Below are 25906 nucleotides of genomic sequence, written 5' to 3'. Positions count from 1 at the left end.
ATGCCACTATGGCTTTGTCCAAAATATTGAAAGCACAAAATTGAAATTTTTTAGCTTGTTATTGCTTTTATCCATACTCTGTTTAAACTATTTAATATCAGAATGATTACTCTTAGACTTGTTAAAAAGTTGGCTAAAGGAGCAGTGCAAAACCAGCAGTGACATCTAGAGGCAAAGCTCTAGATTGCAACAAAAATTTATTTTCCTTTCTTACTCTTAATGGTGTGTTCAGACCAACCGCGATTCCAGTGAATTTTTCGGCTCATTCGCATACTGTCACTCGTGTGACATTTAGCCAGCAATTCGTGTGGCCAATGTTACAATCGCTTCACCGTGCCATAAAATAGGTGGAGCTTCCATCTGCCGCTTGCTGGTTTCAACTTAACATGGCGGATCTGGATTTTAAGGAGCTTTATTTATGGAAGGCCGAACAACGCCACCGGCATTGACGTCTCTGGGTTCATCAGATTCTCCAGAGACGGAACCAGTTAGAAGAATACCACCGCCTACTCCAGGAGCTGCGTCTGGATGATAGTTGCTTTCAGCGCTACTTCTGAAAGTCCAGGACCCAGATTGAGGGACCTGCAGTCCTAAGTTGGGGGAGGAATCAGCCTCCGGGAGACCAACGACAGGTGCTGTATCCCTCGCTGCGGAATGCCTGTCCAACTGTCTTCGATGAGTAAATAAATCTCAGCTCAATAGAAAGCTGTGTGTGAAGGCCACATGTGTAACTTAAAGCGTGCCCTATTGAACAGTCCTTTTCAGGATTAAATTTCAACAGCTTTTTTGAAAGCCACTCACAAACCTTTTTAAGAGCAAATCTTGTTTTGGGATTGTAGGTGTTGTATTGCCTTCTTTCTTTACAGGGACTGCACTGACTGATTTGCAACGCAAATTGAAGTTCAGACTTTTCAACTCCAACATAAGAACCCTGAACACCATCTAAAGTAATGCAGACCTCATTTGCCTCACTTAAGGTCAGTGTTCAAGATTTTTAAAAAAGTAAAAAGGCTGGGCAAAAATGGCATCTGTGAGAGTTCCAAGGCAAAAACATCTGTTAACCAACCAGTCTGTTAACACAAACGCCCATCTAACACCCAAAAAAACATGTCTATGATTCCCAAGAATTTTAGAAAAAATATTTGTAGACAGGTAACACAGAAGTGGTACTTTTTGCAGGGTGTGCATCCGGTTGAATCTGGAGTAAAACCAACAGCATTTCAGGAAAAGAATGTCAAACCAACAAACATTGTGGTGGTAGTGTGATGGTCTGGGTCCACTTTGCTGCTTCAGGACCTGAATGACTGGCTGTAATTGATGGACCATGAATTCTGCTCTCTACCAGAAAATCCTGAAGGCCAATGTCTGGCCTTTAGTTTATTACCTAAAGTTCATGCACACTTATGAACTTTAGGCAATGATCTAAAGCACATTAACAAGTCCTCTGAATTGACTGGTATTAAATCAGTTTGGTAATTGGTGTGAAAAAGGAGAAATAGAGGCAATCTGTTAGGGGCCAAATACTTTTCATAGTACTATAATTTTTTTTTTGTCAGGCAGTAATCCAGACCATGTTAAATTGAGGGCAAGAGCTCTATCCTTGACACTACAATATAATTGTATACAAATGCACAGTTCTTTGTTGCAACAAATTCTCTGCAAGATTTTAGGCACCGAAAAGCGTAATCCCTTCCATTATTTTAGAGCAGAAATGTTTGAAACCATATACAGTCTGCAATATCACATTCTGACCTTTTTTGCATTTAGTTTATTGCATTTAGTCTTTTTAAAACCTTAAACGTCAATACATTTCATTTGGATTTTATGCGCTACACAAACACAAAGCATGTGAAGTTAGAGGAAAAATCACGCATTCAGATTTTTACAAATTCAAATATAAAAAGTTAACAAGATTATATTCAACAAATCTATTCCAAACAATGACTTTCAGATGTCACCTAATTCATAAAGAAACCCCACGTGTGTGATTTCATCTTACTTAAAACACAGCTGTACCATTAAAGCCTCAAAGGTTTTTGGAGTGTGTCACCACCAGCTTTGCACATCTGCGGACTCTTTGCAAAATATATCAAGCTCAGTCACTATAGAACAAGAAAGTCTTTAACCAATAATTTTCAAGTATTTAGTGTTAGACTTTAATAGGTCATTTCAAGACATAATATATTTGCCGTCCTGCTGGAGGGGGACAAGCTGCCCTGCTCTAGTTCCAAGTCTTTTCCATCCTCTAACAGGTTTTCTTCCAGGATTGCCCTGTATTTGTCACCCAAACAATTCTCCAGAGGTTCCCTGTTCCAACTGATGAAAAACATGCTGAATGAGAATAGTGTGCAGCTTTAGCTTTGTGCCACATATAGCATTTTTGCATGTGGTGCAAAAAAATTCAACAGATTTAGTTAAACACGTGAAATGATTTACCAAATTTGGTGGCTTCTAAAGAAAATTTGTTGGACTGGATTTCATCTAGGGGATCTCCTGGAAATCAGGCTAGATACACTGAATATACTTTTCAGATTTTTATTTGTAAATAAATTTGTAAACCATGTATTCTTTTCAATTCAATTCAATTCAGTTTTATTTATATAGTAATTATTTATATATAATTCACAACACATGTCTCAAGGCACTTCACAACAGTCAGGTACATACATTCCAATTAATCCTAACCATTGAACAGTGCAGTCAGTGACTTGCAGCATTCATTCCTCCTGGATTAGCATGTAGAGACAGTGGACAGTCACTGGCGTTGACTTTGCAGCAATCCCTCATACTGAGCATGCATGTAGCGACAGTGGAGAGAAAAAATGCCTTTTAACAGGAAGAAACCTCCAGCAGAAGCAGGCTCAGTGTGAGCGGCCATCTGTCACAACCGACTGGGGGTTTAGAGAACAGAGCAGAGACACAAAAATAACACAGAAGCACTGATCCAGGAATACTTTCTATGGGAAGGAAAAGTAAATGTTAGTGGATGTAGCTCCTTTTGTCGTTTCATCTAGAAAGAAAGAACAGATAAACTTTGAGCCAGTTTTCAAGGTTAGAGTCTGAAAGAGAGCACATATAATTCGTTACAGTAAAAGCTCAGTCAATCACCATGTCTAGGAGAGAGAAAGGGTTAAACACTAAAAGACAGGGCCATGTGGGTCATCAGTAGAAGGTGAGCATTAAGTTGTTGCCAGCAGAAGCTTGGACGATGCCCCCCTCCAGAAAGGTGTCACAGGTAGACACAGAGTCAGGCCAGGTGTAGCTTCTAGGAAGAGAAAAGAGAAAACAAGGTTAAAAGCTGAAATAACAGCAAATAATGCAAAATTGGAGAGTAGTGTGAGAATGTAGCGAAGAGGGTGAAAGTGTTCATTATGTCCTCCAGCAGCCTAAGCCTATAGCAGCATAACTACACAGATAGTTTCAGTTCAGATTATTTAGTTAAACGGCGCTTATTTACAACAACGTCATCTCAAGGCACCTCACAAAGGGTCCCACTGATGGTCATTGTTATACTAAAAACCACAATGATTGGGATACCTCCCTCTGTCAGACTGATTATAACCATTGGAAAAGAGAAGGGGTCATACAGGTAGCAGAAATGGAGAGTGTCTTTTCCTTCCAATTTACGGTTATGTTGTTCTTAGTGTTGTTCTGTCACAAAAATCCCAATTGAATACACTGACATGACATTGGGGTTGAAACATAACAAAATGTTATAAAATCCAATGTAACTCCAAACATTTCCACTGCAGGCAGGCAGATAACCAACAAGTGAAAACCTCTTTCCTTTAATAATCTGTTATTATTAATTTACTTAACCTTTGCTTGTTTTATAGTACATTAAATGTTAAGGTTAACAGTATCTGCATGCCACTGACTAGCCTTAATACAACATGAACTCATACGCAAGATTGTGCTTGTATAAATATAAACAGAGCCTCCATCATTCAGGAACTGAGTTTAGTGGAATGTGCCTGTGGATGATGACATACAATTACACACACACACACACACACACACACACACACACACAAGCATTGACAAGTCTGCTGAGAGCAGGTCAAGTGAGCTCAGCAGCAATACTCAATGGAATGAAAAATTGCTGAAGGGCGAAGTGTGACTATAAAAGCTGCTACCTTACATGTATAATGCACAAATGGCCGCATTAAAATTCACAGAAGTAATTTTTGTAGATAAACATGACAGCTAGCAAAAATGTGGTCCATTAAATAAAGTTCAGCAACATAGAAAACAATGATGAAAATTGATTTACGAAAACTAAAAATTAATCAATTGAAACTAATTAAATTTGAAACTAATTAAACATGAACATTTCAAAAACAACATTTAATGTAAGAATATAATGCTTCGCTGTACTGTTTAGTGTAGCATTGTTTCACTACCTGGCAAAACAGCACACCTTATGTAAACACAAGGAGTACTTTGACACTGGTCTTGTTTTCTTCTGCCTTCAATGACATGGCTCAGTTTTCAGATTTTTATTTTAAGCTCAATACAGAGCAGTTTTAATCTTAAAATATGTTTCTGCTGATATAATGGACTTGGTTGCTACCTGTCGGTTCAAAATATCCAAACAAATAACTGAACCATGGTTGAATGAGTCAACTTGCACACTTAGAGGCGCCTGCAGACGAGCTGAATAGAAATGAAGAATAGACTATCTTCACGTTTTTCTGGATATTTTAAAAATGAGCCTTGAGGAGTACCATAAGGCTAACTATCTTTTAAATCTTGTGGCAAATAACTGTGGCAAACCTCGTTTCCTTTTTAGTACTCTGAACTCTGGTATAAATTTTTGCCCTCAACCGCACTCTTTGAGAAGTTTCTTCTGTTTTTTTTTTTAACAGAAGATTTCTAATAGTTTACTGATGCCTTGCGTTGCCACCATACCTCAACCTTTATGTTCAGGTGTGTTGATATAGTTCACCACTTGTGTCCTTCTCTATTTTATTACCCATTTTACTTTGTGGTGTTTTTTTTATTGTTTTTATTCTACTTTTATTTTTTTTTACAGTTCCTGCTGCTGATTATTTTTACCTGTGCAGCATTTTGGTCAACTATCGTATTTAATGGGCTATAGGACTAAACTTTGACCTGACTTAAAACCCATTCACTGAACTCAACCAGTAAACAGTAAATACATGTAAAAATTCATCACAGCTAAAACATATGGTGGAGGGAAAGGATTTCAAAGCTGGGACACCTGGTGGTTTTCACAACCCGTCACGTAACCCGTTGTCTGCATAATTCACCTCTGCCTGTCCTCCATCTCTTATAATGGCCTCTTTTGACTTCTCTTCCCCGCTGTGTGTGCCCTTTGAAATGTCCATTTTTGGTCTGATTTATTATGCACGGTATAGCATGAGGGCACACGGACAGCAATATGCAAGATAGTTGGATAAGGGGAAGTGTTTGCTTGATTGCTTAAATTTACAAAAAGCAGATTTTGGATGTATGAAACCAAAAACCTACAGTGACAGAGGTTCATTTTACTTGAATTTTGCACTTTTTGTCAAATTAAAGCTACAAACATCAGTTTATTTTATTTGGATTTTATGTGATAGATCAATACAAAGTATTGCATCATAGTTTTGGGGAAAGAAAAATGCAAGGTTTACACTATTTGTTTTAAAGAATTGAAATGTTAGAAATCATGGAGGGTGTTTGTATGTATTCGACCTCTTTGGGTCAATACATACAATTGCATACATAAAAGCTAAATCTTTTACCACTTCTTTGCAAAATAAATTAAACTAGGTCAGACAACGGGAGGGGTATCTGTAAATATAAAATTTCAAATCTTGACACAGATTCTCAGTTTTACTTAAGGCTGTCATTTGAGTGGGCCATTTTATCACCAGAGTATTTAATAATTAAAAATAATAATTTAGACTTTATTGATTTCACAATGGAGAAATTAACCTCCGCATTTAACCCATCCCTTACAGAACAGTGGGCTCCTAATGTACGACGCCCGGAGAGCATTCAGGGGCCAAGGGTCTTGCTCAGGAACCCAGAATGACAGGCTGTGGGATTCGAGGGGTACTTGTGGCCCATCCAGGATGCACCACTCCCTAAGGTTTAGGGCCCTCAATCTACATTTCATCTCTGTCCAGCTTTCCTGTCTCTGTCCAACATCCCTTTATGATTATGTATAGCAGACGTTCCCAGGACAGTCCCCTACAACTACTAACCTGCAACTTTTAGATACAGGTCATTCTCAAAATATTAGCATATTGTGATAAAGTTCATTATTTTCCATAATGAAATGATGAAAATTTAACATTCATATATTTTAGATTCATTGCACACTAACTAAAATATTTCAGGTCTTTTATTGTCTTAATACGGATGATTGTGGCATACAGCTCATGAAAACCCAAAATTCCTATCTCACAAAATTAGCATATTTCATCCGACCAATAAAAGAAAAGTGTTTTTAATACAAAAAACGTCAACCTTCAAATAATCATGTACAGTTATGCACTCAATACTTGGTCGGGAATCCTTTGGCAGAAATGACTGCTTCAATGCGGCGTGGCATGGAGGCAATCAGCCTGTGGCACTGCTGAGGTCTTATGGAGGCCCAGGATGCTTCGATAGCGGCCTTTAGCTCATCCAGAGTGTTGGGTCTTGAGTCTCTCAATGTTCTCTTCACAATATCCTACAGATTCTCTATGGGGTTCAGGTCAGGAGAGTTGGCAGGCCAATTGAGCACAGTGATACCATGGTCAGTAAACCATTTACCAGTGGTTTTGGCACTGTGAGCAGGTGCCAGGTCGTGCTGAAAAATGAAATCTTCATCTCCATAAAGCTTTTCAGCAGATGGAAGCATGAAGTGCTCCAAAATCTCCTGATAGCTAGCTGCATTGACCCTGCCCTTGATAAAACACAGTGGACCAACACCAGCAGCTGCACACGCCTGTGCACGGTGGCTCTGGATGTTTCTACTCCAGACTCAGTCCACTGCTTCCGCAGGTCCCCCAAGGTCTGGAATCGGCCCTTCTCCACAATCTTCCTCAGGGTCCGGTCACCTCTTCTCGTTGTGCAGCGTTTTCTGCCACATTTTTCCTTCCCACAGACTTCCCACTGAGGTGCCTTGATACAGCACTCTGGGAACAGCCTATTCGTTCAGAAATTTCTTTCTGTGTCTTACCCTCTTGCTTGAGGGTGTCAATAGTGGCCTTCTGGACAGCAGTCAGGTCGGCAGTCTTACCCATGATTGGGGTTTTGAGTGATGAACCAGGCTGGGAGTTTTAAAGGCCTCAGGAATCTTTTGCAGGTATTTAGAGTTAACTCGTTGATTCAGATGATTAGGTTCATAGCTCGTTTAGAGACCCTTTTAATGATATGCTAATTGTGTGAGATAGGAATTTTGGGTTTTCATGAGCTGTATGCCAAAATCATCCGTATTAAGACAATAAAAGACCTGAAATATTTCAGTTAGTGTGCAATGAATCTAAAATATATGAATGTTAAATTTTCATCATGACATTATGGAAAATAATGAACTTTATCACAATATGCTAATATTTTGAGAAGGACCTGTACATCCTTTCTCAAACACACCTCAATCAAATGGCTGAATTCCCCCCATAAGAATGTCAGCTCTGCAGAGGCCTGGTAACGAGGCATTTGCACACAGTGTAAGGCTGAAGTCTTTGACTCAATTTTATTGGATTGATTTGATTATATATTTCTGGATATCAGTTGGATCTTTTTGTCTTGTGTTGCTTGAGATGACATTTGTTGTGAATTACAGCTACATAAACTGTACTGAATTTGTTGTTAAAGATTTTATTAGGGTGCTAGAGTTGAAAGGGTTAAAATATGAACGTGCACCACACCTTTCAGATTTTCATTAGCAATATTTTTGGTTTATGCTCTAATTTTTGCTGTCACAATAGATCCCAATAAAATTCATTGAAGTTTGTTCTTATAACATGAAGAAATGAAAAGGTTAAGATTATTTGCAAAACACTAATAGTCTGACTTTCATAACATGACTCCTAACAGCAGAAGAAAAAGCTGGAAGAAGTAAAAAGAAGAGACAGGACATCTAAAAATGACGAGGAGAAGTAGACTGATGAGAAAAACATTAGTTAAAGAGAGAAACATGAAGAAAAAGATAACGGATTGGCAGAGATTCAGGTCAAAAAAGGTGGATGGGCAAGCTAGAGGGAGATTTAGTTCATGAAGACTAACTGTCACCATCTGAAGAGCTGGCGACAGAGAAAAAGGCTGAAATCCTGGTCAAGGGCCAAAGATCTAGTGAGACACATTCAAACAACCACATCTCTCTTTGTCACACAGTCAGCAACACAACTAACATCTACCCAACAAACACATCAGTAAAGCTGCACGCCCCAGGTGTTTTTTCAGGTCCCAGGTGAGGTCAGCCCTCCCTGGAGGGATAGTATTCTTCCAATGAGAGTTATTTGTCTGGACACATCTGCTACCTGCAAAGATTTCTCATTTGACACACAGCCTGAGGATAGCTGACCAATCAGATAAAGCAGCAGGGCAAAAGTGATATCAGATTTGTGTCAAACTCCTTCTTCCTAGCCTGCCCAGGTTTTGTTTTTGAATAAAGCTGCAATCTTTCCAATAAAGTCAATAGGATTGTGATGTGAAAAAGTGTTTCCCGCCTTACAATTCCATTTTGTCTCTTAAATGTTTCAGATTATCCAACTATTTTTTTTTTTCAGACAGCTAAAACTTGAGTAAATAGAAATAGCAGTTTTAAAATAACAATTTCCTTTATAATGAGGAATAAAGCTCTTCAAACCAACCTGGCCCTACATGAAAAAGTTATCACTGTCCTTGTTAAATTATAAAGTTATCTATAAAAGCTGAGTTTTACTGGCCTTGTCCAGGTCAGATCGCTGCCTGCAGAATCAAGAAATAATTTACCAGAACCTGTCTGACAACATGAAGTAGGCCAAAAAAGCCAAGATTAGAGATGAGAAACAAAGTCATTGACATCAAGTTATATAATTCATTTAAAAAAGACAAACATCCACTCAGAGCTATTTCCGTTGGTTTCCACTCATAGACCAAACAATCTTCCTTTTCTCGCTTTCATCATATAATGTTAGGCAGGAAAACAATTTTTTCAGGTGAAAAATATTTAAATAAGTAATACAATGAAAACTTAGCAGGAAATGTCTTTTTCTCTTGTTTTCATGGCATTACACATTATAATGTTTGGGTGCAGGCCTCGACAGCTGCTTTGTGAAAGCTGAAACAAGCTTTGAGCAATCAGTGTTTTTATAAATCCTTTCAATTAACATAACCTGAGCTGTCAAATAATGAGTTTGCACACAACTCTCAAAAGCTAATTATTGTATTTTCTTGTCTTTGGTAGATAGGAAGACGTAGAAAACATATTTCATAGTGCTAACATTTTTCCATTTAGTTTAAATTACTATAGAAAAGTGAAATTAAGAAATTATTTATTTTCATTTTTCAAACTTTAACAAACTCACTTTAAAAATGTACTGAAACATCTGAGTAAGGGTTCATATAACAGCCGTCCCTGCTGGCACACAGATTGGTAATGCTTATGTTTTATGAACTGTGCTTTTATTCTTAAAATGTTTAAATATACTATAAAAACATTGAACCAGCTTTTATTAAATTTTGACTTTTTAGTTTACTATGTGGAGTGCACATATTTAGTTAACTTTACTTGTTTGTTATGCTTTATTCAGTTGGTAATATGTAACAAATTAATGTGCTGTTTCTATGAGTTACCAGTTACCTGGGAGCTGCTACTGGGGTGCCACACCAGCAAAAATAGTTCCAGTTGCATCAGTTCTCCTTAAATAGCAGAACCACTAAATGGGTCATAACTTGGTGTTCGATTGTGAAGAGAGGGGAGATTTTAGTTATTTTTATTTACTTGGTTTTTCCTGTTTTGGGGAGGTAGTGCTGACATAAGTGTTAATTTTCCTACTATTTAATACTTTTGTGACCAGCCAGTGTTTGTCAGTTGCGCCTTTGATTTTAGTTGGTATTTTTTGGTCCCTGACAGTTAACACCCAGTCAACACTTTTATATATTCTATGAGTGCATGAAACAATAAATGTGAAAAATGAAGAGGCCTCCTTGGTAATTGGACAACAAACAAAAAGAACAAACATATGAAATGAAAAATAATACAACAAAGTGTTTATTATTAAAAGACTGATGACTGAATTTCGGAGTACCGACATGAAAGCACATAAATATCAGCTTACAGCTTTCTTGTCACTGCACTCAGCCAAATGCCTGTACAACATTTACATTTCTTAAATAGGGTGATGACATTTAGGAACATCACTATTTAATCTATCTGCATCTCTTACAGCTGTAATTAAATGATGACTAATATTCTTTGACACTACAGAGGTTGCAAGATTAAAACTGAAACACACAAAAAACAAGCCTAGTATTTATACATCTCATTGTGACGAAGGTTTGAAGTTCTTGTCAATTTAAGCTTATGAAAAATAAAAGCTCAGTTTTTTTTGTTTCTGTTGTTCCTCTAATGTCTTATAATATTGCTTTATTCACAAAGTAAAGCAGATCTCAAATGATGTTAAATTTTAATCAAAATGGGGACATTGCTTCATTCATGTATTGTGTGAGGAACCCATTTTTTACTTAAGTTGTCCTGGCCTTGCAGGTACACACTAAAGTACTAAAATGTCAAAATAAACATTCCAAAAAACACAAAAAGAAACACCTATTTTCAACAGTGGATTTAAAATGATCCAAACAGCATCTAGTCAGTCCAGAAATTAAAAGGAGGCCAAGTTTTAGTTATACTAAAAGATTACTGAGAAGGATTGCTGTTTTCATTTGATCGCTTAGTGCACTGGCTTCTGCCAAACAAAGAAGAATGTTTTCTGGTTACCACCTTAGCATGCGGACAATGTGCCCGGGCAAGATTTCATCTGTTTCCAAACAAATTCAATTTATTTTCTTTATTCATTTTGCATTGAGTAGAGATGTATGTGGTCCAGAAAGGTTCTGCTCTGATACAAGACTTGCTTATTTCTGCTGACCAAGTAGAACCGTTTTAACACTATAAATGTATGAACGTACTGTGCAGTCAGCAACTAGTTGCCTTGGCCAGTAAAAGCCTTGACAGAAATACTATCACTATAACATCTAGCCTTACTCTGGAGAAACACCAGCCTTAGTTTTCAGTTGCTCTGCCTGACTCCTCTCTTCACATTTCCTTCCCTTTGACCAAAAAAACAACCAGAGATTGCAAAGATATATTGACTACAGCTTTAAAGTTATAACTTTACAGCTTTGAAAAGGTATAAAGTTTTGACATAGCATTTTTTGCAAATGCAAATAAAAACAAAATCTTATATATATATATATATATATATATATATATATATATATATATATATATATATATATATATATATATATATATATATATATATAGTATTAGCAGCAATAGTGGAAGATGCTGGTCTTTCAAGGAGGAGAAGCTCAATTTCAAGATCGCTGATTCGCTCATTTCGCTGTCAATCAAAAAGGGATTTGGCCTCAGATAGATCCTCCAATCATCATGCAGAAGCTGACTCTCGCCTGTAGACTGCTAGAGATAGACACCAGCTCCCCCGTGACCCACTATGGAATAAGCGGGATAGAAGATGAACGATTTAAGGAAAACATACACCTTTTGTCCTTTGTCTTATCTTTTGGAAGATGGCTGTAGGGTATCCAATAAGAATCGAAATTGTTGATTGAATGAAAATAACGTAATATGGCAGAAATTAGGATGAATTTAGGCTCAACCAAGTCTGCAATTTAATTTTCTCATGCTTCAACACGTGCACTGCTGCTGAATCTCATCTACTCTGTTTGGTCCGACTTCAACCCGCTATAAGTACCTGAAATAATTGCCTTAATTCTGCTGCCTACAGTGACAGTTTTTCACTACTCATATTAGTTAAATTTTAAAGAATGGTTTCCTAACATCCAGATATTCATCTGTAAATAGGGAATCCAGTGTTAACACCATATTCTCATCCTTTATTTAAAATGTTTATACCAACCCATTTTCTTTTGTTGAGTTGTATTCTCCACCATCATTTAGACCTGATTTGACAGGATTGCCATCATTTCATCTACTAAGATAAATTCATTAGGTCAGAGGATATGTATATCTTGTTAAATCTAGTAGTTTTTCCTGATTCTATCAGCACAGCTTTATTTGAACATGTTTTATTGGCACCTATGCAAATTCCAGATGCTTTGCTTTGTAATCTGTCTAATACCTTTAAATATATAATGGCTGCTGTTCCATATACAAATTATCTACAGTGAATTTCTTATCTCATTAAGGCTTCATAGATACTTATTCAAACCTGTTTAGATTGTACCCCAGGTGTACCCTGGTGTAGTTTGTATCAAATTAATAATTTGTTTTCATTGTGCTTCTAATTTTTCCTGTGTATTTTTCAAGTACGCATCAAATACCAGGGTACTGTTGGGACCCACAGCCTTGGATTTCAAAATTAAACTCTGGTATGGACTCTTCTGGAACTTTCAAAATAAATTGCATTTAACTGACTTCCAGCAACTGAGGAAAGGGGGGTAGCAGCAGACTTCCCATGATGCCGCTGTCTGAATAAGAGCACCCCCTCTCCAACAAGCCGACTTCTTTCCACACGGCCTTCGAGAGGGACCGGTCAGGAGAGGCCCAGTGCACTGATGTCTCTTTGCTGGCAAACAGACATAAACTCTTCAAACTGGATCCAAGAGTGTCATACGATCATCAATCATATGTAAAGATAAGTACAAATGAAATACTGTCTGTGTATCTGGTACAAACATTGCTTGACTTTCTTTCCGAGCCCTGTAGGAGCGGACAGGATGGGCCACCCAGCTACAGCTCCAGAGCTAACCCTTTTGTTCAGAGCGAACGCACCTTCAACCCCCCGCGAAGCTAACCGCTTGTTGACTGTGGATACTTTCTTCAAACTTCGCCCTTGGACAACGTTTCCTCACCACGGTTCATGAGGTTAAGTGTTTTGGGCAGAGACAGATTTAGGATGAAATGATCTGAATGTTTGTCATTTTATGAAGTTTTGTTTGTGTGAAACTCAGCTATTTTAGTGCTAGCAGGCTATCTGCAGCACACATGCCCGGGTTGTGTTCTTTGTGTGTTTTTAAAGTTAAGACAAACTGTATTTAAAGAGTGATTTTAAACAGAACATTGATCATAACGCGCCGTCTGCGCTTATGCGTTTTAACCCTTATATTAACCGAGGAATTTTAAAGGTATGTGTTTGTTTCTGGCGCTAAGCTATCCGCTTCTTTGTTAGCTCAACTGCTAACCGGTAAGAACACGTGCCTGCTTGCTTGCTACTAAAGAGTATTTAACAGAAAAGTTGTTAGTTTTCAAGCTAGTGAATAATAGTCCCTGAACATCATTTACTAGATTTGATAACTAAGTAAACACCATAAAGCCCCATTTCTCCAGAAAGATTTGGCTCTTTTCCAAAATACTCCCTTAATAATATTTCTTCAAATATTATTTCAATAAATAAAGGCAGCTAATTAGACACCGTTGAGAATTAGTCATCCAGAAGGTTGGTTTTATTCAGCAGATCATTCTTTAAAACATTATTTTATTAAAATGATATTTTATCTGATCTTGCATTGTGAATGGTTGTCTAAACGTTTGCTGATTATTGCTTAAGTTAGTTCCAAGACTAACTTAACTTCACTTCCAGATTCTTCAAGATAATCCTTGGTTCTCAAACATAAACACTGCATGGTAATGTTGCATCACTCTTTTGGTCATGATTTTCAATCATCTTTAATCAACTTGTTTATATTGTACATAGCCCATTAGTCTTCCTTATTCTTTAATTCTGCTTAGTACGTTAGTTGAATTGTTTTAGCATAGTAGAGTTTGTTGATTGAAATATGTTTGACTTTGAGTTGACTTATTTTTGTTAACAAATTATTGTATTTTAAGAAATTGTGTGAATTCATTCCATAAATGAGCAGAGTTTATGCTGTTCATTAATGTCAGAGCTCGTCTCACACCTTTCCATTTTGTCCTAATACCATCACCTTAAAGGGCTGGTGTTCACAGGACAACCCTTAACAGGCCGAAATATTATTTGATAAAATATCAAAATATTAATATTAAATAATATTCTCTGATTCATAATTCCAACAGTACTTACATTCTTCAACTCTGTTCATATTCAATCCATTTAATTTTAAAGTTTCCTCCTTGTTTTTGCTTTCCTCTTTTAGTAAGCATGTTACAGTATTTTAAAGCTGATTATTTAAATTTCCAAACATAAGACGACTGTTCTACTTTGGAAATATCTTCCTTAGTTCTTTTTAAGTGTTTTGTTGCCTTTTCTTGCCCATAAAAGAGCAGGAGAAGACCACACCAGGCGCCAACCCTCTTTAGCTAAGAATAGGAAAGCGAGGCTACATTTTAGACAGGCTCAACAAAATTGGAAAATAACAGATTGGAAAACATTGCCTGGTCCAATAAATCTTGCTTTAATTCAGGTAGTATGGTCAGAATTGGACATAGACAACATACAAGCATGGATCCATCCTGGCTTGGTATAACGGCTCAGTTCAGGCTTGTGGTGGTGGTAGTATAAGGGCTAGGGGAATATTCTCTTGGCACATTTTGGGCCGGTTAGTGATAGGGAGCATTGTTCAGATCATGTCCTACCCAAGTTTTTCTGCTGACCTCCTCCGGATGTCTACTTCCAGAATGATAGTGCACCATGTCACAAAGCTCAAATCATCTGGTTTCTTGAAAATGACAATGGGTTAACTGTACTCAAATGACGTCCAGAGACACCAGGGGCCTCATGTATGAAAGAATGCGTAGCTTTCATACAAAGATTTTGCGGTATGGAGAAATTCTGAAACGTACTCGTACTCGTCGTCTTCCGCTTATCCGGGACCGGGTCATGGGGGCAGGAGACTCAGCAGAGTCACCCAGAAGTCCCTCTCACCAGACACCTCCTCCAGCTCCTCCGGGGGGAGCCCAAGGCGTTCCCAGGCCAGCCGAGAGACATAGTCCCTCCAGCGTGTCCTGGGCCGTCCGCTGGGCCTCCTCCCGGTGGGACGTGCCTGGAACACCTCCCAAGGAAGGTGTCCAGGAGGCATCAGGTCTAGATGCCCGAGCCACCTCAACTGGCTCCTCTCGATGTGAAGGAGCAGCAGCTCTACTCCAAGCCTCTCCCGGATGGCCGAGCTCCTCACCCTATCTCTAAGGGAGTGCCCGGCCACCCTACGGAGGAAGCTCATTTCAGCCGCTTGTATCCGGGATCTCGTTCTTTCGGTCATGACCCAAAGTTCATGGCCATACGTGAGGGTAGGAACATAGACCGACCGGTAAATCGAGACCTTCGCCTTTCGGCTCAGCGCTCTCTTCACCACAACGGACGGTGCAGTGCCCCCGTCACTGCGGCAGCCGCACCGATCTGTCTGTCATCTCCCACTCCATTCTTGGCTAGAGGGGGCCAGCAGGACCACGTCATCTGGAAAATGAAGAGACGAGATCTACTGGTCCCCAAACCAGACCCCTCAGGCCCTTGGCTGTGTCTAGAAATCCTGTCCATAAAAGTTATGAAAAGGACCGGTGACAAAGGGCAGCCCTGCCGGAGTCCAACATGCACTGGGAACAGGTCCGACTTAGTGCCGGCAATGCGAACTAAACTCCTGCTCTGCTTGTACAGGGACCAGATGGCCCCTAATAAAGGGCCCCCGATTTCATACTCCTGGAGCAACCCCCACAGGGCATCATGAGGGACATAGTCAAATGCTTTCTCCAGGTCCACAAAACACGTGGACCGGTTCGGCAAACTCACATGAACCCTCGAGTACCCTGTAGAGGGTATAGAGCTGGTCCAGTGTTTTACGGCCTGGACAAAAACCACACTGCTCCTCCTGAAGCCGAGGTTCGACTATCGGCCGGACTCTCCTCTCCAATACCCTGGTGTAGGCCTTACCAGGGAGGCTGAGGAGTGTGATCCCCCTGTAGTTGGAACACACCCTCCGGTCACCCTTCTTATGAAAGGGGACCACCACCCCAGTCTGCCAGTCCAGAGGCACTGTCCCCGACTGTCACGCAGTGTTGAAGAGGCGTGTCAACCATGACAGCCCCACAACATCCAGAGATTTGAGGAACTCAGGGCGGATCTCATCCACCCCCGAAGCCCTGCCACCGCGGAGCTTTTTAACCACCTCGGTGACTTCAGCCTGGGTGATGAAAGAGTCCAACCCTGAGTCCCCAGCTTCTCTTTCCACCAGGGAATGTGTAAAGGCAGCATTGAGGAGATCCTCGAAGTACTGTACGAAGTAATGTCGTCAGTCGAGGTCATCAGCCTCCCACCCCCACTGTAAGCACTACTTCTCCCTCCTGAGGCGCCGGACGGTTTGCCAGAATTGCTTCGAGGCCAACTGGTAGTCCTTCTCCATGGCCTCTCCCAACCCGAAGGCGCAGGGATGCAACCCTCTCATCCACTAGGGTAAACCCCAACACGAGACGGCTGAGCTGGGGGGCAACAAGACAACCCACCCCAGCCCGCCGCTTCTCCCTGTGGGCCACTCCAGAGTAGAAGAGAGTCCAGCCCTTCTCGAGGAGATGGGTTCCAGAGCCCACGCTGTGTGTGGAGGAAAGCCCGACTATTTCTAGTCGATATCTCTCGACCTCCCGCACAAGCTCAGGCTCCTTCCCCCCCAGCGAGGTGACATTCCACATCCCTAGAGCCAGACTAAGCATCCGGGGATCGGGCCGCTGAAAGCTCCACCTTCGTCTGCCGCCCAATCCTCTTTGCAACGGTCCCTCATGGTTCCCCCTGCAGTTGGTGGGCCCACTGGGGGATGGCTCGCATCTCTTGTTCAGGCTTGGCCGGGCCACGCGAGGAGCAACCCGGCCAGGCGCTCTCCGGCAAGTCCCGACCCCAGGCCTGGCTCCAGGGTGGGACCCCGGCTCCGCCGTACTGGGCGACGTCACGAGCCTTGATTTAATGGTCCTCATGAAGGTGTCTTGAACCGCTCTTTGTCTGACCCATCACCTAGAGCCTGTTTGCCATGGGAGACCCTACCAGGGGCATTTAAGCCCCAGACAACATAGCCTCTAGGATCATTCGAGCACTCAAACCCCTCCACGGCGTTATGGTGGTGGTTCAAGGAGGGAATTCTGAAAACATGCGGTGGACAAAGAAAAAAAACTCAGAGTTACGTCACCGCACACGTAGCCTTCATACATCCCAATTTACGGTTAATTTGGTGCAGCTGCGCGTGGCGGTTGAACCGCCTATTAATACATATGCAAAGTAGTATAAATAACTGGAAGACACATACCCCGTGTCCAAATAACCATGGCAACGGTGCTGTTAGAGTCCGGATCGGTTCCTTTCGTCGAAAAATGCTAATAGAGATAGAAACTGTACACACCATGAGGGCTAATTGTAGTCAGTTACAGCAAACCAACAACTACTTGAATGACATCAGTGGCTCAAACCTGGCTGAAAATAAAAACGTTTTTCAGCTTGAACCCGTTTAGTTCTAATGTGTGTATCTAAACCAAACGGCACCGCCTAGCTGCTGATCAATCATAGCTCAGTGCTGATCATTGAAATGATGTGAATATGGCTATTTTTTTCTATTAGGAAGACAGTCACCACACACACTATGTGAAGTACTTTAAATCTTTACAACCATTTAGGACGTCACATAGAAACACAACACAATTATTATTATTAGATCTATTATAAATATTTTGATGGGATAAAGGAATCATGAGTTGAGGAGGCCATCGTGCCATTGAATTTGCGCATCACAAATAGGTTGCAATTGTATTAAATTAAATTTCTATTCATTAAAGCATTTTCACTTACAGCTGGTACCCTTATAGCAGTATGAGTGCAGTCCATAGCTCTGATTACATTCAGAAATTGGCTCTTTGCTGCAAATGAGAGCCACAGATTAGGGGAACTTTATATATGTGAGGAACATATGGATGAAGCCGTCCCATATGGCTGGCATTGCCCGGCTCAGGGATGACTGTTAAATACTCGGCCTGTCAGTCAGCTCCTTCTGAGAAGCTCTGATTAAAAGGACCGCAGCGTCATGGGAAACATCTAAAACATGCAGAGCAGTGTGCTTTGAGAACCAGGGTTGAAAAACACTACCTTATTTGATATATTTGCATTAACATCTACAGGGGACAAAAACAGAAGAAGTTTTTCAGTTTACATCCGAATGAGGTTGTTCCCATCATTTTTTGAGGAGTGTTATGTTATTGTATGAGGCTGAATGTGATTCTATTGGATCGTTCGGGTTTAAACCTTAAAAGCTCCAACTCATGAAAAAACATCAGGTTTGATGCTCCACGAATTAAATAAAACTGAATGGAGTCATATTTCAGTGTATGTAGGTGAGTTTTAGTTCTCTGTAGTTTATTCTTGTTGACTGAAAACGTTTGCGTGGCTACCGCACATTTTCACGGCAGGCCAAACATTTGCGTGGATTTAAGCACACTTTCACGCAACGTTCATTTTTGTTGTGCGTTAAACATTGGGCTGCAAGGGTTTTGTGTATAAGCACGCTTCGTACAAGAAGCCTATCCAACAGAGTACATTTGGGATGTGATGAATTGGAGATTCCATCACGGACGTGCAGCAGACAAATCTCCGGAAACTGTTCAATATTTATCTGTCAGTATGGACAGAAATCTCCAACGATGTTTCTGATACATTATTCCGTCTCTGCCACAAAGGATTAGAGCAGTTAAAAGCTAAATGGGGTCCAAGTCGGTACTAAAAACAAACAAAACAATTGGACAGCAGAAATCAGCCAAAAAACTGATGGGTCCAGCTCTTAAATATTTAAAAGCACTGCAGGCCATATTAAAAGAACTTCAGGGCTGGATGGGGCCCTCTCATCTCCACATGACAATCTCTGGTATACACGGAAAAAGCACATAAAACTGACATTGAATTGAATTTGTATTCCAGTATCAAAAAAGCAAAATATTCTAACTCTTATAGCATGAGGATACAAATATAGGGCAAAGTTGTCTTCAAACCATTTGCCCCCTCAGTAAATCTGTTTATTACAGGATTAAGTGCTCCTAAGTCTGTACTTTGTATTGATTATCACAATTTAGCACTATTACCGTTCTATTATCTGCACTGACTGCCTTTAATTACACTGGAGAACAAGGGGAAGAGTGGAGAGGGATGGAGTGAAGGTGAGAACGAGACACTTCATGGAGAGACAGATGAAGTGAGACGCTGCACCCAACTAATTAAAACGGAAAGTTTTTGTTTCAACGCTCTGACAGGGAATGAAAGAGGAGGGGAATTAATCCGCCTGCAGGGAACACAGGTTTTACACACACACACTCAATGGGCCGTGGACTTATAGTGAAAAAGACCGTAGAGTGCTGTTGCCATAGTTACCCACTGTGGCGGCAAATCATGCGACAGAGTTGTTGCAGAGGTGTGCGTTTAAGCTTTTATCATATCACCACCCTGACCTCTCCCAACATCTGCGCGCACAGTGAAAGGTTACACAGATTACAACAAAATGTTCCTGTTGAAAAATATGAAATTTTTGCTGGCTCTTCAACAAGGGGTGGAAAACAATACAGGCAATGATGAAATACTGAAAGAAACTAAACCGGGGCTCCCAAATCCAGTCCTCCAGAGCTACTATCCTGCTAGTTTTAGATAATCCCTTCTCCAACCAACCTGAAAATGAAGGGCTTGTTAGCAGGTCTCCGCAGAGCTGAATGACTGAATGCTGATGAGGGAATTCAGTCATTTGATTCAGGTGTGTTGGAGAAGGTATGCATCTAAAACTTGCAGGATAGTCGCTCTCAAGAACTGAACCTGGACAACCCTGAAATAAACCACCATGCTAAAATTATTTGGTCAACCTTCCTGTTGTTGTTCTGAGGAACATAGGGATCAGAAGTTGCCAACTTTCTGCAGAGTCAAGAGTTACAGACCTCCAAAAGTGCTGAGATCTTCTAGGAATGTGTTTCCATTGCTAACCTTCTGCATCCAAGCCTTACTTTACCAAGTGTAATGCAGTTACCGATTATCACCTCTGGTTAACGTGTGAAAAGCATACAAACAAATTCCTATATTAGCTCATTAGCGTGATCGTCAATTATAAAAATAAATTCAGACACACCGATTTTTCTATTTAGTTTAAAACACATTTAGAAAACATGTAAAAAAAAATACGACAAAAGAAAATTCACACCAAGATATACAATCTGGCCAAATTTTATGTAATTTTGTAAAGGAAAAGGAAAAAATAACATTTGAAAACACCCAGAAGAATGACTTTTACCTATGAAATCATGATTCCTTACTGGACATTATTCAAAGATTTAGGAATATGTTTTATCACAATGGAAAAATAAAAAATTAAATAAAAATATTTTAAACTTGAGATTCATTTAACCATTCATTCTAAACCAACACACAATCCATAAACAGGTATCATTACGGCATTTTCCAGTTTATTCCACTCTGGAACACAGTCATGGACAGCTGGAATTTTCTGTGCCTACAGGTCCTTCTCAAAATATTAGCATATTGTGATAAAGTTAATAATTTTCCATAATGTAATGATGAAAATTTAACATTCATATATTTTAGATTCATTGCACACTAACTGAAATATCTCAGGTCTTTTATTGTCTTAATACGGATGATTTTGGCATACAGCTCATGAAAACCCAAAATTCTTATCTCACAAAATTAGCATATCATTAAAAGGGTCTCTAAACGAGCTATGAACCTAATCATCTGAATCAACGAGTTAACTCTAAACACCTGCAAAAGATTCCTGAGGCCTTTAAAACTCCCAGCCTGGTTCATCACTCAAAACCACAATCATGGGTAAGACTGCCGACCTGACCGCTGTCCAGAAGGCCACTATTGACACCCTCAAGCAAGAGGGTAAGACACAGAAAGAACTTTCTGAATGAATAGGCTGTTCCCAGAGTGCTGTATCAAGGCACCTCAGTGGGAAGTCTGTAGGAAGGAAAAAGTGTGGCAGAAAACGCTGCACAATGAGAAGAGGTGACTGGACCCTGAGGAAGATTGTGGAGAAGGGCCGATTCCAGACCTTGGGGGACCTGCGGAAGCAGTGGACTGAGTGTGGAGTAGAAACATCCAGAGCCACCGTGCACAGGCGTGTGCAGGAAATGGGCTACAGGTGCCGCATTCCCCAGACCTGGGCTACAGAGAAGCAGCACTGGACTGTTGCTCAGTGGTCCAAAGTACTTTTTTCGGATGAAAGCAAATTCTGCATGTCATTCGGAAATCAAGGTGCCAGAGTCTGGAGGAAGACTGGGGAGAAGGAAATGCCAAAATGCCAGAAGTCCAGTGTCAAGTACCCACAGTCAGTGATGGTCTGGGGTGCCGTGTCAGCTGCTGGTGTTGGTCCACTGTGTTTTATCAAGGGCAGGGTCAATGCAGCTAGCTATCAGGAGATTTTGGAGCACTTCATGCTTCCATCTGCTGAAAAGCTTTATAGAGATGAAGATTTCTTTTTTCAGCACAACCTGGCACCTGCTCGCAGTGCCAAAACCACTGGTAAATGGTTTACTGACCATGGTATCACTGTGCTCAATTGGCCTGCCAACTCTCCTGACCTGAACCCCATAGAGAATCTGTGGGATATTGTGAAGAGAACGTTGAGAGACTCAAGACCCAACACTCTGGATGAGCTAAAGGCCGCTATCGAAGCATCCTGGGCCTCCATAAGACCTCAGCAGTGCCACAGGCTGATTGCCTCCATGCCACGCCACATTGAAGCAGTCATTTCTTCCCGACCAAGTATTGAGTGCATAACTGTACATGATTATTTGAAGGTTGACGTTTTTTGTATTAAAAACACTTTTCTTTTATTGGTCGGATGAAATATGCTAATTTTGTGAGATAGGAATTTTGGGTTTTCATGAGCTGTATGCCAAAATCATCCATATTAAGACAATAAAAGACCTGAAATATTTCAGTTAGTGTACAATGAATCTAAAATATATGAATGTTAAATTTTCATCATTACATTATGGAAAATAATGAACTTTATCACAATATGCTAATATTTTGAGAAGGACCTGTATATTGCATTGTAGAAACATGTATTCTGAATGAAGAAATTAGGAAGCTGTGAAGAACACAGCCTTCAATCAGATCTGGAGAATACTGATTAAGTCTCTGTTAGAAAGATTTATGTATCGTGCCCGTCCATCATATTGTGCAGTGAGGGTTAGTTGTCACTTTTAAAGTCATGCTATAAACACAATACTGCACTTTCATTGACTATTCTGAAAACCACTTTCAGCCTTTCCTTTATTTCCTGTCTTTTCATGAGGTGTATTGAAGGAGAGCCCTCAATATTAAACACCTGCTAAATTAAACAGAGTTTTTAAGTGGAGATATTGCGGCAGCTTATCAGCCTCATGTTTCTGGAGGTTCTGTAGTCGGAATAATAAAGCAGCCATGAAGGAGTTTTGCTAAAATAGGTAGAAAATAGACAGGTTAAGCTAAATACTCAAAACATTTTTAAGCAGCAGACGTTATGCTTATTACTGACAACTCTGATTATTGTCTCAAATATTTAAAAGAGTGAAAAACATTACTCAAGATGTTAATCTTAAATGCACTGTTAAAGTCAAAAAGTGACATGTTTTTGGAGTGTGCATTTCTTGATAAGAAAAAAGCTCTAAGGTTTGCAGAGATGTTTCTATCACGCTGATTCACTCCAATGATAATGTCTTATGACCTGAGCGCAGCCCCTGAGCAAAAATTGAAATCTGCAGTGTTAGTCAAACTTATGTACTGCTGCTTCCAATTACTTCCTACATTCCATTCTGCTTCTTATTACAACTCCTTCTGGAATGGAAATATAGATTAATTCTCCTTTTATTTCATTTCTCGAGTAACATGAAACATATTCATAAATCGGAGTTCTTCAGCTTTGTGAAAATTGATACCGTGCTTCTGCATATCTGTGCAAGACTGGCTCAAACCTCTGTTTCTTGAAGAAAATGTGATATCCTTCTCTATCTGCTAGTTTTGATGACTTATGCCAAGAGGAAAAGCTTATGATGAGCTTGTTTTTCAGGGAAGGTGAATGGAGCAGCAGATAGTGAGATGCATGGAAAAGGCAGTGTTTTGCGTAGAAATTAGATGCAAGAAAACCAGTAGCTATTGATCAAAATACAGCTTTCACTATACCTCATACTAAGCAACATATCAGAATTCGAGCAATCAAGAATTCATGAAAAGCAAAAGCTCCTCACCTGCTCATCCTGTTCTTTTTATTCTTGCCTTTTGAAGAGACTCGCATGCAAACCTATCTAATGCAATGCTAATTCACAGGAAGACATGTTAGCCCATGATAAGCTCTAGGTGCACAGACTGCAGTGTAAGTAGGTTAGACCCCAGGAGCCCTGAAGACATAGTCTAGCTTCGAACTTTTAAAGAATTATGACAGTGTTGCAACATCTGCTGCCTCAGAGGAAGACAGACAGTGATGAATGGCCAGGTGTGCCTTGGATGTGTGTGTGTGTGTGTGTACTGAGCTACACACAGTGCAGGAAACCAAGAATTCATAGAGTGAATGTGTGTAGGTAAATCCACATGCACTTACAGGCTGGCTGGGGGACCGCTTTAATAAGCAATGCATACATCTGTGGGAGATGACAGTTTCTGTTCACTAAGAATCACCAATCCACAGTGGATGTAAGTAGGCATGTCAAGCGTGCACCATACAAACGTCAAAAATACAGTATCGTGTTTGTGATGGTGCACTGTTTAATAGCTGCCAACCATATCAGTCTAAATGCATGTCCAGATGAATAAATAATCCCCCCAGAACAGATAAAGATTAATGATGTATTTATCACCCAATGACAAGAGCTTTATGCTGCACATTCAAGATCACTATCTTGACTGCAGCTGTGAAGCCCAGCTGAGGAGATCATTGAGCTCCAGAAAATACAATAGCCCTTCATTGTCAGAAACATAATTGCTACGCTATAGAAACCTGACATGTACCACATACTGTTCTATGCTCTTTAGTCAAGAATTCATACATTATAATATAAATATTGTGGACCAAAGCTCTCACGTTGTTGATCAGTTAGGATGAGGATTAGAATCAGATTTATTGACAAGTTTGAACAGACAGACAAGGAAGGATTACCAAAGTTATTTAGAGATGCTAAATGCCAGTGAATGAGATCTTTCTTTATTACTTTCTCCAATTTTAGAAATTTTAATACTTTTTCTGACTTGAATCACACATTTTGGGTATCTTTCCATTAGCTTCTCACAATAGTTTACAAGAATTTCGAACCCATTCCTCCTGACAGAACCGGTGTAATTAAGTCAGGTTTGTGCCCTGGCTTGCTTGCACACACCCTTTCGGTTCTGTCTTCAATTATTTCATTGGACTGAAACCAGGGCTTTGTGTCAGCCACTATAAATGTTAACTTTGTTAACCTCAAGCCACTCCGTGACTAATTTGGATGTATGCTAAGTGACATGCCCATTTGAGAGACCCATTTGCGCCCACGTTTTAAATTCCTGGTTGTACGTCCTGATGTTATGTGCCAGTGGAAGCAGAATAAAGTGGATATCAACTTAAACATTAAAATGAACTGCTTTGTGGGAGAAAATGAATAGACTGAAAACAACGGCTACTGGGACTGGTTTCAGCAGGCTCGAGAAAAAGCAACGGTATGGCTAGCTCACCTGGCCCTCCATTGACCTAGCTCTCCTAACATCAGCTTCTCATCTGGTTGTCCACAACAGCTCCATCCAGTGCTCCACTGGACAGCAAGCCCAGAGACGTTTTCAGTTCAACTTTACTAAGAGTGAGATTTTCTCAAAGTAATCATTTTGTTGTTTAAACACAAAACTCTTAGTATCCTTTCCACTGAGTCAAGTGTCCGCCCTGCTTTGCAACACACACAGGTGAGGCTCATCAAACAAATCAAGGCAGTGTGCAACTTTCCAGGTTGGTGCATTTGCTGCTTCAGACATCTGAGTAACAGAGGACAACTACACCACATAATATATTTTATTCTTGACACCTGAAGTATTGGTTTAATATTTTCATACAATGTTCTTTCCTCAGCATGCCATCTATTTTGTGAAGTCCTCAAGTGCCTCCTGCTGTTGAGTTTGCATTTGTAGGCTTGCAAGATTATACATCCAAATGTAATGTTCATTAAGGTCAAACAATTTAATTTAGTTTCATCATCCCACAGCACGTGTCTCCAGAAATTAGGATATTTGTCTCTGAGTTAATTGGCATACTATAATCGGGCTTTTAACGATGCTTTTGGAGTAATGGCATCTTCATCTCCGAGTGACTTTTTAAACCATGTTGTTATAGGATTCATTTTACTGCTGATAATGATACTCATACAAGGTCTTTTGCTTTTCTTCGGGGGCTGATACACTCTTTTTGCACCAAAACACATTTCATCTCTGCGACACAGAACCAGTCTCTTTCCTGACAATGTAATGTTTGTTTGTTTTATACTTTGTTTTTATATACTTGTTTAAAATGCTCATTGCCGCACATTCAGGCTTCTATAAATCACACTCAAGGATAAACCAGAATTGTGGAGGTCCATTTTTTTTTTTTTTGCTGATACCTTACCTGACTTCTTTAGATTTTTCAAGGATGTCACACAAGGAAGGAGTGTATTTGAGGTGGGGAATTACCAGAAGCATTATCAGAGGCTTACAAAACCACATCATTTGAGCTTTCCCAAACTGTTAAAACACAGCGATTGCAGTGTAATATAATGTAATGTAAACTTCTGAATTTAAATAAA

General features: G+C 40.0%; 1 protein-coding gene across 2 annotated transcripts in view; it reads right to left on the bottom strand.

The window, feature by feature from the left end:
• Positions 1–25027, bottom strand: part of col7a1l (collagen type VII alpha 1-like) — a 146601-nt gene extending 121574 nt beyond the window's left edge. The window contains exon 1 of one of the 2 annotated variants that reach the window (XM_047389958.1): positions 24813–25027. The gene's annotated coding sequence lies outside the window, so the exon portion shown is untranslated. Of the gene's footprint in view, positions 1–23356; positions 23483–24812 lie in introns of those variants that run through there. The other variant, XM_047389959.1, reaches the window with a different exon arrangement.
• Between the last annotated feature and the right edge of the window lie 879 nt (positions 25028–25906).

Source organism: Girardinichthys multiradiatus, chromosome 17 (genome assembly GCF_021462225.1).
Source record: "Girardinichthys multiradiatus isolate DD_20200921_A chromosome 17, DD_fGirMul_XY1, whole genome shotgun sequence".
Classification (NCBI taxonomy): domain Eukaryota; kingdom Metazoa; phylum Chordata; class Actinopteri; order Cyprinodontiformes; family Goodeidae; genus Girardinichthys; species Girardinichthys multiradiatus.
The sequence above is the reverse complement of the archived record's forward strand: the minus strand, read 5'-3'. Positions and strand labels throughout refer to the sequence as shown.